Genomic DNA, 18016 nt, shown 5'->3' with positions numbered 1-18016 from the left:
GCAAAGGGAGGAGAGTAATTCCTGCTAATGAACTCAGGCAAATCATGCAGCATGGTGGAGAAACTGAGGCACTGAAGAGGCATCTTTTGCTATAATTCATTTTCTATCACAAATAAAACCCAGACAATATCCCAGCCATCAGTTTCTTCACTACCAAGTGTCCCTGACAACATTGCTGCAGCCCAGTGTCACCCCCTCCTCACACCCTGCTCTCTATCCTACAAAACACACAGCTCCAAGAGAAAACTGATTTCCAAATCAAGAGCCAGTGCAGCTAATTCTGGCCTGCCCAAAGCACTAATTACTAATGTAAATGATGCCTCCCCAGCTTGATGGCAGTGATAAATGATAGCCAACCATGTGGGCAGAGACTGGCACTGAACAAAACAACCAGGCACACCCAGAGCAAGCATGTCCTGCAACCACAAAACACACATTTCTATGCTCTACGTGGGCAGCAACTGCTGTCCAGAATATTTTCATAGCAGAAACTGCACTAGGAAAAAAAAAAAAAACCACCACAACATAAAAAAACCTGAGTACATTCCTCCTCAGTCAGAGCCAGAACATAAGAAACAAGCAATATAATTATTTCCACACCAGAAGGAAAATAAACCCAAGAACACACAGAGGGAAAGAAACAAGCCTCCAAAGCAGATCTGCAAAATAGTTCAGGGCTTCTGTGCTGGGCTGTAATTTCCCAGCACAAATCAGGGGAATAAAAACTATCAGGAAGCCAATTCTGGGGTGATGAACACCTCAGAGGCACAGCACCCCCTCCTCTGCCCCTTTCCCCACAGAATGGGTGCCCAAAATCCTGCCCATCCTTCAGCACCTGCCCACATTGCATTTTGCCTGAAATGACCCTTTTTGGTGTGGCCTCTGGTACAAACAGCAAGAAAAATATTTTCTGGCCTTTTCTGCACTGAGCAGAGAGAGCATCACCAGTGACTGCTGGTCCCACCTGTCCACAGGTGCTCCTCCACAAGAATTCCAACATCCCAAAAAGATTCATTTGGTGTGTCCAGCCCAGGTTCCCCAGCTGGGACAGCACTGGGGCCAAAATCCTGGAAGCAAACAGGAGCTCTGTGCTGCATGCAGACAGTGGAAGCAGGGCTGGGACACACTCACTCTTCACAGATAAGTAAAAGTACTTTAAGGAGAGCTTTTTTTTTTTTTTCCCCTTCATTTTGTTTTAAATGGCTGAAGAATTTCCTCTATGAATGCTCCCAATTGTGGCTCACGCTGAGTTATTTTTAAAAGCACAGAACCAGATTTTCAAGGCCCTGAATGAGGAAATGCAAAGCTTTTATTAAGCAATAATAGCCCAGACAATGGTCACAATTTCCCAAGGGTCTGAACACGGCAGCTGACAATGAGCTTTATTCCTCCACAAAACCCCCTTCACAGGCTCCAAGGGTTTGCTTTGTATGATCCAGGCTCAAGTTAGGGAGTTAAAACAGAAAGCTCCCTGGTCGTTTTCAGTGTGATTTCCTCCACCAATGCACATCTGATCAGAGATACAAAAATCACTGGGAAAAGGAGCTGTGCAGTGTCTCATTCCTTCCTTTGCCATCAGGACATCCTTCTTTCCCTTGCAGATGGATCCCAGCTGACAAACTGGCTAAGAGTGAAACAAAACCTTCCAGCTTTCTTCATTGATACCTGAACCACTTCACAATGTGGTTGGCTCACTAAAATACTCTTCAACCTCAGACCTGCTACCATGGGGTATAATCAGATCCAGTGGCCACATCAGCTCTTCCAAGCAAGAGGAAGGTGCAGCTTTGAGGAGCTTGTACAGTCTCCAAACCCACCCAGCAGCCAAGTCTGGCCTTGCAAAGACCCAGTTTCACTTCAGCAATGCTGGCCACAAGGGATTCCCAGCACACCTGAACCAGCAGGACTGGCTCTCTCTGCAGCCAGCATGAGCAGCAGGCACTGCTGGAGCACAGAAAGATTGGTTTAAAATGTCTGCTTAGGACAAGATGAGCTGTGCTACAGAAAGGGGTGATTTTCTCTGCTGGTTATAAAGCAGACTTCCAGAAAGGGAAAAAAAAATTTAAAAATTACTTGATAAACAACCAAGATCTGTAGAAAACAGTCCCAACTTAAATATCTCCCACACGAATGCTGTCCTCACCTTCAGCAGAAAAGCAGCTAACACCATAAATTTAGGAGCTCTTCCAACCAAAACAAGTGTAATTTCTATCCTCCCACCATCTCTCCCCTTCCCTGTCCCACTGAAAGCACAGTGTGGCTGCACAACAAACCGAGATTACAACTAAAGCTCTCCAACAAGAACTGAGCTCAGGTTCAATCTGAGCACTTCCCAAACTGCTCTGCCACACAGCCAGGAGAGACCACAGCAGCTCTTTCTTCCATCATTAGCACAACCTCCAGGGCTTGTGGAAACACTTGCTGACCTTCTGCAGATCTGACAGTCACTCCATAACCAAGAGAATTCGTGTGCCCAAAAGGAGAAAATATTTCAAACCTCTTCAGAAACACCAGCAATTCTCCTCCACCACAGCTGCACACCTCTGGCACCAGAGGTGAGACCTCTGTGCCTGCTCATAATGGTAGGGACAGTGGAAAATGCTTTCAAGTTTATCTACAACTTCCTGGAGGAAAGGAAAAGGTGGTTTTGAGGATTAATGAATAATATGCTTCATCCTCCTTGGTGTTTTCAATCAGCCATAAGGCAACAGCCTCCACCATCCTTTGTCTTTTTTACTGTAAACTTCATGGTCCCTTCACTTAATATAATCCCTGAATTTGCCTTAAAATGCTACTGAAAAATAATTGTGAAACTGCTGTGTCCAAGCAAGTGTGCAGGAATTTGGGGTATGTTTAGAAAATGGATGTATTTAAAGACTGAGGATGCCAAAGGTACCAAGATATTGGCACTCAGAGAATTCACAGCAGCACTTTTTGTGCAGCAACATCTGTAAATCAAAGCACATTATTTTCCACCCTCATAACCAAGAGATTTGCTAGATTATCTCGAGCTCTGTCTGATCATGACAGACAGAGCTCACTGAACCTCACTGCAGCTGCCTGAAACACTCAGGCAAAGAGTCTGAACAATGAACTCAGCCCCTTCAGCACTCACTTCCAATCAGGAAAGCTCTGGGTGGGATGAGGAAAGAGCCCCTCACAGCCAGAGGAGTGGCCACAGGTGACAAATGTGCTGCTTGGCAGAGGGAGGATCAGGCAGGCTGCAGTCAGTGAGAAACCAGAGAGGAATATGGTGGGGAGGACAGACAGCAGAACTTTACAAGGCAGCTTTGCCAGCCAGCACAGCTTCAATCAACAAGCTGCATTTGCAAGGCCAGACTCCAAAATGCTCCTGAGTATCCAATCATCAAACCCTTGCTTAAAGGCACACCATTACAGCATGGAATTGGGCATCAGCTGGCTGAACTAATCCCAGCCAGATGCTAAAACTGCCAGCAAATAGGTCAGTAATGCATCCCACAGCATGCAGGCTCTGCAGTGGGAACAGTCACACACCATCACTCCTGCACCTGTACAATGAGTTTGAGAGGTTCCTCCCAGCTCCCAATTCATTTGCTAAATATTTCCTTCTGTGTTTTGGGGGAAGGGAAGTCACTGCCCACCTCATGGCCAGGAAACCTTTTCATTGCTGCCTTTCCAGGTGATGTTAGGCAACAAGTAATTCACTCCTACACAGGTAGGAGCAAAAATGCCCTTGGGCATTACTGACAATTCCAGATTACTGCAACCAGAACAGAAATCAGATTGTGGAGATTTTATTAAACAACTCTGCAAATTACTTATATCAAGCAAAAAGGGACAAGGTTAAGCTAAGGTTCCTTTTCTGCTCTGCCCTCCACATCTGCCTGTGAGAGTACACACAACAAAATTAAATACAGCTGTTCACTTTCAGATGCAGCACAAGAGTCATTTATTAACCTACACAAGGTCCAAGCAGGTCCCTCCAAAAGCATGGGCTGGGGATAAATTATTCCAGGTACTTTTTAAGACACTGCTCTCAAAAGAGAGTGGTGACAGATGCCATCTTTGGAAAGATTCAGGGCTGGATCTTACTGAGCCTCTACTGCCAGCAGTGACCTTTACAGTAACACAATAAATATTTTAGCATATAATGAATTTGCTGCATCACATTTTCTCTCTGAGCTATTGAAGATCAGCCAGGAACCAATCGATTGGAGGCACAAAGCTCCCATAAAACTGAAAGTTACAATTGAGGACTTACTACCTGCAGCAAAGTGTTAAGGGCTGAAGAGTAAAAAGGTGTTGGAAAAAAAAAACAAACCAACTCATGATCTCTCTATTTACATCAACATCCATCAGATTCACTGGTCTCAAGCAGGACTGGCTCTGAAGCTGCATCTTTATTGTTTTCAATTCCAAGATTCATTTCTGCCTGCAACAAACCTTTCAAAAATAACCTGAAAAACCCACCAGCTTCCCAGAAGTTTGAATGGCAGGCTTTGGAACACGAGGGAAGCTGTGTGGTTTAGCTCCAATTTTGCCATCAGCTCCTTTGGATCACTTGGATTTCTTCAGACACCTCCTTGCACCTCCAGTTCTTTGCCTGCTTGGAGGTGTCAGAGCTTTGTCATTTTGCAGCAGCACCTCAGGAACACGTGGAGCTGTTCACCTGCAGAGGTGAATACACAAAGACAGCAGATGCCAAAACCCCAACCAGCCAGATTGAAAAAAAAAAGGGGACAATCTCATTTTCAGAAGATTTAGAAGAAGTATCCCAGGATATGGCAAAGAACCAGAATGTGGAAGATCATTTCATGACATCTCTAACAGCACACAGTTAACATCACCACCTCAATTTTTGTCTTATGACCTCACTCATTATCTCAATATCTTTACAAATATCTTTAAAACACACCCCCTTCTCTGTCTCCACCAAGTCTTTCCTCACTGCCATATAAGCCCAAGGCTTCTCTTTCCTCCCCTTGAGCTGTAGGCAAGGTAAGATCTTAATTTCCTCTACCATCTGCAATGAAACTGCTTCCAACACCCGTGCCAAACAAGCTGGAATTACACCACTAATTTCAGCTTAGTCAGCTCACCCTGCAGACTAAGTCAATATTTGACAGATATTTAGCAAAGACTACAATTTATTTAAATTCAGCACATCAGAAGAGATATAGCAGATATGAAAATCAGCAGGACTTGCTGCTTTGGGGGGGGGGGGGGGGGGGGGAAAACACCAAATAACCAGATTTCTTTTGACTGGGGGTTAGGGGTGGAAAGACCAATTTCCTGAAATCAGCCCTCCAAAGCAGGCCTGCTTCCCCAGGAACAACCAGCATGAGTGAGAACATCTCAGCTTTCAGAGAGGCAGGGTTGCTAAGGCAAGCAAACAAAAGGCTCCTTGTCTGCAGCCCAAAGCTCCTCAGCACATCCCCACCCCTGCTGGAGATGGGCTGGTGCAGCCCATCCAAGGAGCTCCAGCTAAATCCAGGCTCCATGGCCAAGCTGTGCCCCTCTGAGCAGTTTGTGTTTTCCAGTATCTTCCCAGCTGCTGCACAGCTGGCAGGGAGCAGGGAAATTCTGAGGAAAAGGACTGATGTGAAAACAATGCCAAAGAGGAAGGAGTCAAAGCAGCAAGCAGAGTGTGGGGAATAAAATCCTAATAAACAGAACAGATCGAGCACAACTCCACCATCAATTGCAAGTGGCTCACTGCTCTTAGTTTTCAACCACAGAAAAAAATAAACCATCAGCTGCAGGACAGCCCCTCAGCTTCCCAGCCCGAGTTTTTGTGAGGTTCTGCAACCCAGCTGTCTGAAAGCAGCACATCCCAGCAGATCTGGATGCTGTGAGTCAGCTCTCCCAGATGTGATCTCTCCCCAAGTGCTGTTTTCCAGAGCAGCATCAGCACAAGGCTGAGAGGAAGAAAAACTGCTGAGGTCACCTCACATGCCAGGCTGGGTAATGACATCCCCAAGAAAACAGGCTCCCCCCAGATTGGGACAGCTGTTAAGATGAAGCTGCTCTGAGTTTGAAGATGGGCATTTTTTGCTTTTCAATAGAAAAAACCAGAGAAGATGGAAGCAATTCCTTTATCTGTCACTCCTCCATCAGCACAGGCACAAACTGCAGCTCCTGGATGTCTCTAACCCTGTTGTGTGCCCTGGTTCATCCTGCTGGCTGGCAAAGTTTCCTGTGCTTACACAAGGCCTGGGAAATGGTGCCAAAACTGAGGATTAAAGGAATAGGTCAGAAAAATTCCAATAAACAGACCATCCCAGGGAGGAGGAGGAGGGGAGTGTTGATCCAAACCTCCTCTTCCCCAACCAGCCAAAGTCCCCTCCTGTCAGTAGAACCAGAGCTCCCACCAGCAGAGAAAGTTGCTCATGAATTTTTTTTTTTTTTTTAATGTGTGAAAATTAAATGCTCCTTCTTTTGTATAAAACTGGCTGGGAGAGGAGAGCCCAAACACCAAGTAAACAATTCATAGGCAGCCCAAACCAGCTGCAGAACAAGGAGTCTCCCACCCAGCAATGCCCCAGGGACCCTGCAGAGAGTGAATCTTGCAAGCTCCAAATTCAGAATAAACCCTGTGCTGCAGCTCAAAGGGATGGCTCAGGATTTTAATTCAGGCACAAAGTAAAACTTAAAACCCAAAAGATGCATATCAAGGTTTATAGCAACAAAAGGTTTACAGCAACATTTTCTCTTGCCCCTGGACAAACTCTTTGGCTGCAGAGGCTGAAGGAAACCACAGAGTGTGGACACACAAACGTACCCTGCATTTGAAAGCAAAAAGAAAACAAAGCCCTGGTGAATGTGGGAAATTAGAAAACCTGACAGATTTCACCCTGGTTTATCCCCTGGCAAATTAGCTACTGTTTAAACACGGAGCTTGGGCATTACATCATCTGTTTGCAGGGGAGGGTTGTTTTTTTGTTGGGTTTTTTTTTTTTTTCTTTTTGAAGCTAAACCATTCTTGTACTCACAGCTTGAGGAACACTGTTCATTCCAAACAGACTCAACTAAATGAAGGGGTGGATCAAGCTTTTTGCAAGGAACCCTGCAAGCAGGGAAGCACACACCTAAACTGCTTTGCAAGTTCAAACAGTAAATGATCTTATCTAGAATTTAGCAGGAAATATGGAGCCCCTCAGGTTGATCTATTCAGGTGCAAGGATGAAAAATCTACTTTTTCAAGTTGGGATGTGCAAAAGCAGCCTGATGAGGAGGCTGAAATCACACAGGCTGCTGCTTACTCAGCTCCAGATCATTGTGGTTGAGTCCCATTTGAGTCTCCAGTCATTTCTGTCCTCTGTGCAAACAACTGCAAGTTTCAATCCTTCACTTCACCCACCTGCCTTGAGGGATCAGCCTGAGAGGAAGGGAAACTCCAAACTGCTGGACATATTTCTGGCATCTGTTGTCTTCTTCCAGCTTGGACACTCATTTTGGAGCCTTCATTTTGTTCTTGATCTCCACCAGTGCAATTTTCTCCAGAGCTGGCAGAAGCTGAATTTTGCAGCACCTGCTCCTTGGCACAGCTCTCACAGAGTTTTTTTGGGGTTTTTTTGGTGTGTTTGGAGGACCAGGCTCTCACAGCCTCAACAAGTGCAGCTCTACAAAGCACACTGAGCAATGGGTTCTCATGTGAAAACTTGAATGCTGAGAGATTTCACACAATGTGGTTTTCTGACCCTTCACTCTCAAGGGTTTGTCAGATTTTGAAGTGGGAAAATGCCAGATTTTTCAAAAGGGAGAAAGGAAGAAGCATTGGTCTCATCCCTGAGAAGAGCAGGTTTCACACAGAGTTGGTGTGGAGCAAGGCTCTCAGATATTGGACATTTTCCTACATTGGGCTCTGACCACAACCCTGTGGCATTGAGGAACCAGATTTCACAAAAGCTCTGCTAAAACTTTGTAAAAAGAAAAAAAAGAAAAAAAAAAATTTTTTTTTTCTTTCCCTAAACTTGGCAAAGTTCTATGATCTCATCACATTACAACCTGAAAAAGATCAAAAAAAGCAAAGAAAAAACCCAAAAAACAAAATAACACAAAATCAAAGGAAACCCACAAATAAAACCAACAAAAAACCCACAGACCTTTCATCATCACATCCCTAGACATTCAAAAATACAGTGAGAATTTTCTTCCTCAAATAAATAAATAAATACATATGTATTTTGCAATAATAACCAGGATTAGCAATTCTGGCTTAAAAAATTCAGGCCAACAACCCCATCAAAAAGTTTCAAAAACTTCATCTGTGGAAGTCCTGTCAAACAGAGCTTAACCTTTCAAAAAAAGCAAAAACAGTAATGCACAGAGAATAACAGGCTTTGCTGTCAGAATGTAATTAAAAAACCCAAAACAACTCAATTTTTGCTCTATATCAAGATTGCCAGGAGCTGATCTGGGAGAAAGTCAAGCAAACAAATTTTCTCTCCTATTTTCCAAAAGGTCATTTCAAACAATTACTAAAACACAGTACTGCAAACAACATATGCCAATTCTTTTTTGCCTTTTTTTTTTTTTTTTTTTCAATTTACAAGATAACTTTACTGCTGCAGTTATTACCTGGAAAGAATAATAATCCCAGGGATTGTGTAGCTGATTAAATAATTGCAGGAATTACCAAGGACCCATTAAAACTGCATTTCAAAGAGAATTGAGAACTGTTTGTTTCTTCTTCCTCTGCTTTTGCATAACAGTTCCCAAAACAGGTCTCATCTGCAGCTCAGCTTGGGGCCAGGATGAAGACATTCCTTCCCATTGGGCAGGAAGTAAGAAAAATTATTAATTTCACTTCTCAAAACAAAAAGGCAGAATTCATAGCAAGGAGACAGGCAATAAAAAGAAAGTCTGAAAAATTTGTACCCAATACACATTTTTCCAGTTGTCTCACTAGCAAGAACCTTCCAAAAGTGACATTTTCTTTTGTCAGTGCCACTCCAGCCCCATTGACAGGAACTGCCTGTGTCAGCACAAAGCTCTGCTGCACCCAGCAGCAAGGAGGAGCTGAAAAATGAGCATCTGATTCTGGTGACCTTCAGAGTCACACACAACAGCCAACTATTCTTGTCCATTCAGCGTGTTCGTGTGGAGCTTCATTAAATCTCCCTCCTTGGACCTCAGCACACTCTGGGGCTGCAGGAAGATAAAAGCTCTGGGGTGGCAGCAGGGCCAGGGCAGTGCCTGTCCCCTGTGCTGGGCACCTCCAGTGCTGGGGACAGCTCTGGGACAAGGACATGGAGCAGTTGGAGTGTGTGCAGGGAAGGGGCTCAGCCTGGAGAAAAGGAGGCTCAGGGGGAACTTTTCCTCTCTGCAGCCAGGTGGGATCTGGCTCTGCTGCCATGGAATAGGGACAGGAGGAGAGGAAGGGGCTCAGGCTGGCCCAGGGGAGGTTCAGGCTGGATAACAGGAGGAATTTCTTCACTTAAAGGGTTGTCCAGCTCAGGGCAGTGGTGGAGTCTCCATCCCTGCAGGGTTTCACTGCCATGTGGATGTGGCACTTGGGGACATGGGTCAGAGGTGGCCTTGGCAGTGCTGGGGGGTGGTTGAACTCCATGATCTCCAAGTGATTTTCTAATCTAAACTGTTCTCTGAACCCCCTCTAAGAACACTCCAGCATGAAACCTCCCAGGGCACCAGCTCTTGCCTTGTGCTCCCTACCACTAAGGGGACTCCCCATCTCCTATCAAAAATCCCTCAAGCAGTTGGATTTTCAAACTGAATCACTTCACTGAGGCATCATCTGAAAGACAGGGACTGCAGGCACCAAGGCCACCCCTTTCTAGCAGCAGGTTGTGAAATGAGTTCAACCATGTCACAAATCTCAAATTCAGAGGTCAGTGTCAACAAGTACCAGGCAGTACTTCCCTGCCTCACAGACACTCTGTGATACACTCAGATACTATGGAAACGTTAACCTGTATTTCCTGAGCAGTTGTAAAGCACAGAAGCACGAGGAGGTGACAAAAAAAAGCTTGGATATAATCCTCTCTCTCCTCAAAAGACTCCACATAAATGCACAAACAGCCTGAACAGGGAGATCTCTTGATGCACATACAACAGCATTTGGTAAACAGGCTAAGAATAGGTACAGGGACAGCAAAGTGCCCCAGCAAGACTCCCCTGCACAGGAACACCGAGCTCACAAGAAGCATTCCCAATACTGCTGCTGCTTTCACCAGTTTTGAGGAGAGGAAATTTGCTTTGGTTCTTTTTGTAACACTTGCTCCATTGCATTTGTCAAAGAGCTGCCACTCTGTGTCCAGGAGAGCTGCTGGAACCCAAGGCTCTGGTGTCACAGACTCACGTGGAAACGGGCCCAAGATCTGGCTGCAGATTGCAGGTCACTCCTTCCCAGGCAATGGAATTATACAGAGAACACAAGTCAGAGCAAAGCCTGGGTCATGCTGGTAGAAACTATCCATGAAGATGCTCCTGGCACTGCCACCTGAGCAATGTCATCTGGAACACAAGCTCAGCAAAAGCAAAAACATCTCGTTTGACAAGGGAGAAATAATTCTGTAGCTTGGCCTTTCTAATCAAAATCATCATTGTCCTAACAATGTAAAATTCATTTCCAGAGAAAGAGCAGGTCTGATCCTTGAGGGGTGGGGGGAGATCAGCTTGTGCACAAAAACCTTGAGATATCTGCCAGCTCCAGCTCAATCGTTACTCCTAACTAACTACACCCTTGAGACACTGGCAAAAGGCTTGGTGCTATTCATCATTGCCACAAAGTAAAAACAGCCAGAAAACCCCGGAGGCAAATGCAAGAAACCAACTGCAAGATTTCTTTGAATCTTTTTTTTTGTTACATTTTGAGTTTTGTTTAAAATTCTCAGATTAACATCAACAAGGCCACTTTGCAGATGTTACTGATTTACAGCTGTTTTAAAGGTAAAGAGTGTAAGAAGTTTGCAGACTACGACAGAATCCAGCAACAAAAAAACCAAAATGCTTCTGGGTCAATCAAGTCTGACCTGCTCTGCTGGAAGGGAACCACCTCAGAATCAGCTCCACTTTCTGCTTTTAGCCACCCTACAAGATCACTACAAGGCCAGCTCTCTCCTTTCTCCTTGTTTTTGGTTCGGATTCACCGTTAACAGCTAATTGTCAGATGCCACAGTAATTAGTGGCACCTTTCCAAGGCATCCATCTCTGGCTGCTTTTCGATAGCTGGCTCCTCCTCAATCCCCACATTAAAATGAAGGTACACAAGGTAGGCAGCAGATTCATTTACAAGGTCTTCCCAGGAGAGATGCCTAAGGAAAGAAATCTTAGCTAAACAATGCATGGGTTGGTCTTTTTCCTTCTGTTTGCTGTGGAAGTGCTATCTTTATTAATTATCTGAGAACGATGCTAATCTATTCTGTGACATGTATTATTAGATGTACAATGCATTTCTGGGAGTCACTGGGCTCCTGTATCACACGGCCAGCACATTACCTCTAAATGAGATCATACAAGATCATGCTGTCCTGATTCTGCCCACCTGCTGCTCACACATCACAGCTTTGATATCAAAGATTTCTGACCTATTTTACTTGCAGACCCTCACGAGTTTCCCTGCAGACAGAAAGGCTCTGCTAGGGAATTCAGGACAGCTCTGCTTGGACTTTGCACACCCTTTAGAAAGGGGCTCACAGCATTGCTTTATATATTTTTAACTCTGAGGCTCCTCACTTGTTTGGCAGCTTCTTCTTGTCACAAGCTCCAACGCTTCCACGCCAACCTTTTCCAGGCATCATCTGCGTGTCAGCAGCACTCCCCAGCATATCCTCCACTCCACACCAACACAATCCAGAACACATCACACCACTGAGTGCCTACACAGAGCAGACCTGCAGCATAATGACTTCCTCATGCCTCTAATAGAAGCACTAAAAGGCATGTAAGAATCCCAGCCCGATGTGCTGGGAGAGAGAACAAAGATAAAGTGATGTGCTCAGGCCCAAAAGGTGGGGAATATGGGATGGGGAAAAGGAAAGCTTCTCTTCATGTTGGAAATGTGTTGATGGGATAACATGATGGAAGAGGTTGGATGGTTTAAGTGTATTGTTTTTATAAGCAGTTTCTAATTTCCACCTTAATGTCCAAACTTGAACTCATCATCTCTTTGTCTGGAATTATTACAAAGTACCCAACCTGTCAAGAAGTGTTGCCTGAGGAAGGCAGTGCATTTCCTGCTCTGTGGCACTGTGGCCTTTAAACAGCTACAACTCACTTCCAGATGAATCCATCGATGCCAAATATTCGGGCTCAGATTTGAGATGACTTTGAAGGGCAGCACTGAACAGGAAAACAGCTCATCCAGAGGCAGATGTTGGAATCCACACTCCAGGCAATGCAAACTTCCTGTTTTCAGGAAGGAAAACAAACCTCAGGCTACCTGCACTGTCACTGTCCCACAGGTGTCGTCACAAGTCAGATGAGAAGATTCCTGGAAGTATTTTGAACCATAAAAGAAAGCATTTTATGATACAAGACAGGTAAAAGACCAAGCAGGTGGGCACTGTGCAAAGCAGGGGAATAAAAATATGACTTATGCACTGGGAATGTTCTTGACATTTTCTAGTAGAAGAAACTTGAAAGTGTTTCTTGGAATCCGTGGGTTAATCCCATGTTCTGATACCACTCTCAGGCAGGCATTTGCATTAGAAAAGTGGTACATTTCCTTAATGCACCGAAATTCACAGGGAAAGGGGAGGGCAGAGAAAACACAAACCCTGACACCAGGCAACAAGATTCCAATCATGTAAGAGTGTAAGAGCAGAAATTCTTGTTAAGAATACGTGCTTTAAAATAGTCCTTATTAGTGGCTGCAGATTAACTGCTGGTTTGAAGGTTTAGGGTTCTATCCCACCCTAAAAAAACCTTCAAGAGTGATTTGATTGATTTGCAACTCAATTTTCTATATTTCACTCAATTTTACCCTCGAGGAACAGATCACCTTGCAGTGTTATTGGTTATGTCAACATAGCCCTGAGAAACCATTATCCATTTACCACTAATTAGCAGGGACAGATCATCAAATCCCAGAATGGTTTGGGCTGGGAGGGACCCTAAAGCTCATCCCATTCCATCCCCTGCCATGGGCAGACAGTTTTCTCTATCCCAAGCCCCATCCAGCCTGGCCTTGGACACTTTGAGAGAACCAGGGACAGCCACAGCTTCTGTGTAACCTGTGCCAGGGCCTCAGCACCTCCCAGCAAAGAATTCTTGTCCTAAAATCTGACCTAAACCTGGCCTCTTTCATCTGAGATGGATTAGTCAGACCTCTAAACTGCTCTTGCCGGTAACAGGCATCAATTAACAAACAGCACTGACTTCACAGCAACGGGGATTTCAATTTGCACTTCAAAACTGGCCCTGCAAGTGCTGTAATAACATCAATTTACCTGGTGGGCCAGCACTTCCTACAGCCAAGCAGCCCTGGGATCGATGAGCTGCAAGCCACAGAGCTGCACATGCTTCTGTCTTTATCCTTCCTAAACAAACCCCAAAACCTCAAACTGGCTTTGCACCTCTTCTCAGGCAGCATCCACCATCTGCATGTGCTGAGCTGAAAGAACCCAACTCAACCACGACAAGCCCCAGTAATCAGCACTTTCGAGGGTTCTGCAAGAAGAAAATTCTGCTTTTCAGGATTGCAGCCCCACAAGTGCAGCTCATAGCCTGGTTTTAGCTCAGCAAGCACAGCCTCTGCCTGCATGGGCTGTAAGAAACAACTGGAGGCCCCAGCTGCATCCCCCAAATCCCATGGGAATGCTTCAAGCCACACAGCAGCAGAGATACATTTTTGTTTTTTCAGTATAGAGTGGCTTATTCTAAACAAGCCTATGAGTTACATTTGTCTTTTTCACATGAAAATAAGACAAAAGACACTGATATTTTGCTTGTTGGGTGGTTAAGATACAGCAATCACACTCTGGGTTTCACTCATCCCAGTTAGAAGCTGCTTCAAAATGCTCACAGTTTGCTCCTTCTCAAAAAATAAATGTATTTAGCACAGATTGCAGTAAAAATCTCTGGTGATGGTGCCTTCCAGGTCACTGTTTCTGTGGGGTCTCCAAAGCAGAAAAATTGTCTCTGGACCAGGAACCAACTCACAAAGGGCTGCCATGATCTTGGCATCAAACAGGTGACATCTGTGGTTAGCTGCAATTCCCAGCTTGCTGAAAACATTACTGTGGGCAGCACGAGGAATGCCCTGGGAGAACAGGCAAGGCAACTGGGAGAGTCAAAGAGTGAGGAGAAAAAAAAATCAGGCAACAGATTGCAAGGAAAAAACAACAAATCCACACAAAATATAAATGGCCAGAAAGGAGAGAAACAAGCTAAATGCTTAAGTTTTTTGTAACATTTCAAGAATTAATAGTCATGGGAAACAAGCTCAGGAAGGGCTCTGGATCCCCATAAACAAGCAAAACTTAGGAATGCATCAACAACATCCAACTCAGCAGCTAAATAGTCCCAGAGATCCACAAATATTCAAGGGAAAATGGTGATGATGATGATCCTTCCCAGCCCATCTGAATAGCACACAAATACAGACCCAGCCTAAGTGAAGGCAATTCAACAATCATGTTCTACTTGTTCCCAGCATTTGTCTGACTTGACAACTGCCAAAATCCATCATCACGTGTAAACAAACATGACAGCTAACAGTCCCCACTTGAAAAAAATCTGAGAATTCCAGAAAGCTGCTCTGCACTTCCCTTCTGCAACACGACATCAAGAAGTTCAAGAACTGTCTGTACCACAGCTGAGTTGCTGGAAAAATCTGCTCAATGAAAGCAGGCAATTACCCCAGCTCCAGAATCCCTGAACACGCATCTGAACCCATCCAAACTCCCATTTCTGGAAAGAGAAATGGAAAAGCAGAGGCATCCCAAAGGCCTGAGTGGGTACAGATAACACTGCATGATAACAACTGGGCTCTCAGATGGTACATGAAGTTAAGGGATTTGTCAGGGGGAGATGAATCTCTCTCTCCCCATCATCACATAATCAGACTGCAGTTCATTTCTGATGCTATTTCTGCATAGAAACGACTTGGAGATTACTCAGTACTTGATAAAACCCCGCCAACCCACGTTCCAAGATGTTACTATCTCGGATATCAGAGATTTCTCCATGAGAACAGAAATATCTCAGATAATCACCTGCATGTGACACTCCTCTAAGGAAACAAAGTTACTTAATCTTCTTCACACACATGAGCACAAGAAACGCAGGCACTTTAAAGGCAAGTTATCATATCACTGTATCAACACACTCAGGCAAAAGCAACAAGAGGTCAGAAACTGGTCAATGTTTGGATTTTAACACGCACACAGCAACAGAACAGCTTATCTAAAGTGCTTCTCAGCATCTCTGTGAATCCTTAGTACCACCTGAAAAATTTCCAGCCCCTTCAGGTTTATGACCAGCATAAAGGGGTATTAGCCTGGAGGCATTAAGTTATTCTAATCGCCACACAGGTAAAATTTTTGGTAAAAACCCTGCTGTTTCTTGAGCAGGAAGAGACCTCATGTGGGGAAAACAGCCGGGCAAAAAGAATAACACAGATCTCAGCAAATAACTAGCAAGTAAGTCACAGCAATAATTAGCAAATAACTCACAGGAGTGCAATACCAGACATGCTGAGAAGCCCAGAGTGAGGGCAGCCTCATCCTCACAAGGCAGAACCCCAGGGATAACTCAGGCACTGCCTCAGAGTGGGAGGAATGGGGCTGCACTGGCCAGGGTGCTCCCTGAAACGCTGGGGATCCAAGGAGGTCTCAGGATCATTGCTGGATGGACAAGCAGGAAGGCTGGAGCCTGCCAGCAGCACCTGGCACCACCTGCCATCACAGCCCTCCCACCATGAGGGTCCCCAGGCTTGTGGGGACCCCTCCACAGTGTCTCTCACTCGGTGAGACCCCCCCTGCAGTGTGACATTGTCACAGTGCTTCTCACGCTGTGAGGTGAGGGACTCCCTTCACAGCCTCACCAGCCCTGAAGGAACCCCCAGCCCTGAGGGAGCTTCTGCACCGAGCCCTCAGCCTGAGCGACCCCCTCACAAACCCCCAGCCCTGAGGGACCCCCTCACAAACCCCCAGCCCTGAACGATCCCCTCACAAACCCCCATCCCTGAGGGACCCCCCTCACAAACCCTCATCCCTGAGGGACCCTCTCACAAACCCCCATCCCTGAGGGACCCCCCTCACAAACCCTCATCCCTGAGGGACCCTCTCACAAACCCCCATCCCTGAGCGACCCTCCCCCACAAACCCCCAGCCCTGAGGGAGCTTCTGCACCGAGACCTCAGCCTGAGCGACCCCCTCACAAACCTCCAGCCCTGAGCGACCCTCCCCCACAAACCCCCAGCCCTGAGCGACCCCCTCACAAACCCTCATCCCTGAGGGACCCTCTCACAAACCCCCAGCCCTGAGCGACCCCCTCACAAACCCCCATCCCTGAGGGACCCCCCTCACAAACCCCCATCCCTGAGGGACCCCCCTCACAAACCCCCATCCCTGAGGGACCCCCCTCTTAGACCCCCTCAGCTCTCAGGAACCTCTCCCCACCGTGCCCATAGCCTTGAGGGATCCTCGCTCACAGCCCCCAGCCCTGAGGGACCCCCACTCACAGTCTCCCCAGCCCTGAGGGATCCCTCTCGCAGCCCCCCCAGCCTTGAGGGACCCCCATCAGATTTCCGCAGCCCCCGCTCACGGCTTCCCCAGCCTTGAGGGACGCGAGCTCAGAGCTCCCCCGGCCCTCAGGGACCCCGCGTCCCCCTCCTGCCCCTCAGGGACGCCCCAGCCGAGCCCCCCCCACGCCGCCGCTCCAGGGGGCTTCCCCCGGACTGTACCACTCCCGCCTTACCCGGCCCCACGGGCTGCGGCGGGGGGGTTCCGGGGGGGGGTGTTACCGCTCTCCCACCTTCCTCCCCCTCTCCCCGTGCGTGGTACGGTCCGCTCCTACCTCTCGGCGCCCTCACTTCGCCCTCCCGGCAGAGCCGCGAGTGGCTGGGGGGGGAGCCATAGCCGCTGCCTCGTTTTCCTGCTCCGTTCGCCCTCCCCTGCTCCCCCCCCACGGGCCGGACACAGTTGGTTTATTCCGAGAAGCCGGCCGGTCTTCTCCCCTTAAACCGCTGGGTCTCGCACGTCTTCGGCCATTTCCGACCGAATCGGCGGAAGTTGCCGAAGTGGCGGCGGAACTTAACGAAGAGAGGCGGCGATAGCCGAAGCGGGGGCGGAGATAGGCGAAGCGGGGGCGGAGATAACCGAAGGGTTGAGGGCGGGGAGTAACGAGACTCTCGCCTCCGGAACCTGCCGGGAACAGCCGAAGCTTCACCCAGCTCGGCTCTCGCCACTGCGCACGCGCGCCGCGCCCGGCCGCGTTTTCCCGCCTAAAGGCGGCCGCGCGCCCCTCGCCCCTCGCGCCCTCCGCTCCCCTCAGGGAGGAGGCGCCATGTTGTCAGTGTCCGATGCCGCCTCGAAGGGGCAGCCGCAGCCCCATATATCCTCCTAAAACCCCATCAGTGCCCCCCTGGAGCTCAGTCAGTGCATGCAGTGCTGTGTATCCCCCAAAAACCCCGTGAGGATGCCCCCATGGAGCCCTGTCATGCCACAGCCCTATAGTGATGTGGACGCAATGGATGCTGCTGACCCTCCCAAAAGACATCCAGGTGCCTCCTGGCAAAAGGGGTTGGGAAAACAACTGTATCAGTAGATATTAAAACAGCTCTATGATTTGGAGTTTGTTACAAAATTACACGCAGATACAGTGGAGGGTTGGGTGAGCAGCATCAGTGCTTAAATGTTGTGAAGTCAGAGGAGCCAGGTAGAAATCAGCGACTAGTACCAAACATAGCATGGAACAGACATTAACTGAAGCAAAAATGGGGGAAAAAAAGCAGTTAATAAATAAAGGGGAAGGGGAAAGTAACAGTGCCAGCATCTTCTCACAACAAAACCATGTCCCACAGGTCCAGTCCTCTGTTTATGCCTTCTAATTTTAAATATTAGGAGCT

At 47.0% G+C, this 18016-nt stretch overlaps 1 long non-coding RNA gene across 2 annotated transcripts in view; it reads right to left on the bottom strand.

The window, feature by feature from the left end:
* The window catches only part of LOC306798271, a 79839-nt gene extending 62605 nt beyond the window's left edge, over positions 1-17234 (bottom strand). Inside the window, exon 1 of one of the 2 annotated variants that reach the window (XR_013773311.1) lies at positions 16966-17234. This is a non-coding gene — a long non-coding RNA (uncharacterized lncRNA). The remainder of the gene's footprint in view (positions 1-16965) is intronic. The other variant, XR_013773312.1, reaches the window with a different exon arrangement.
* Between the last annotated feature and the right edge of the window lie 782 nt (positions 17235-18016).

The sequence above is a fragment of the Erithacus rubecula genome, assembly GCF_903797595.1.
Source record: "Erithacus rubecula genome assembly, chromosome: 2".
NCBI lineage: Eukaryota > Metazoa > Chordata > Aves > Passeriformes > Muscicapidae > Erithacus > Erithacus rubecula.
This window is presented reverse-complemented; position numbering and strand designations above follow the sequence as displayed.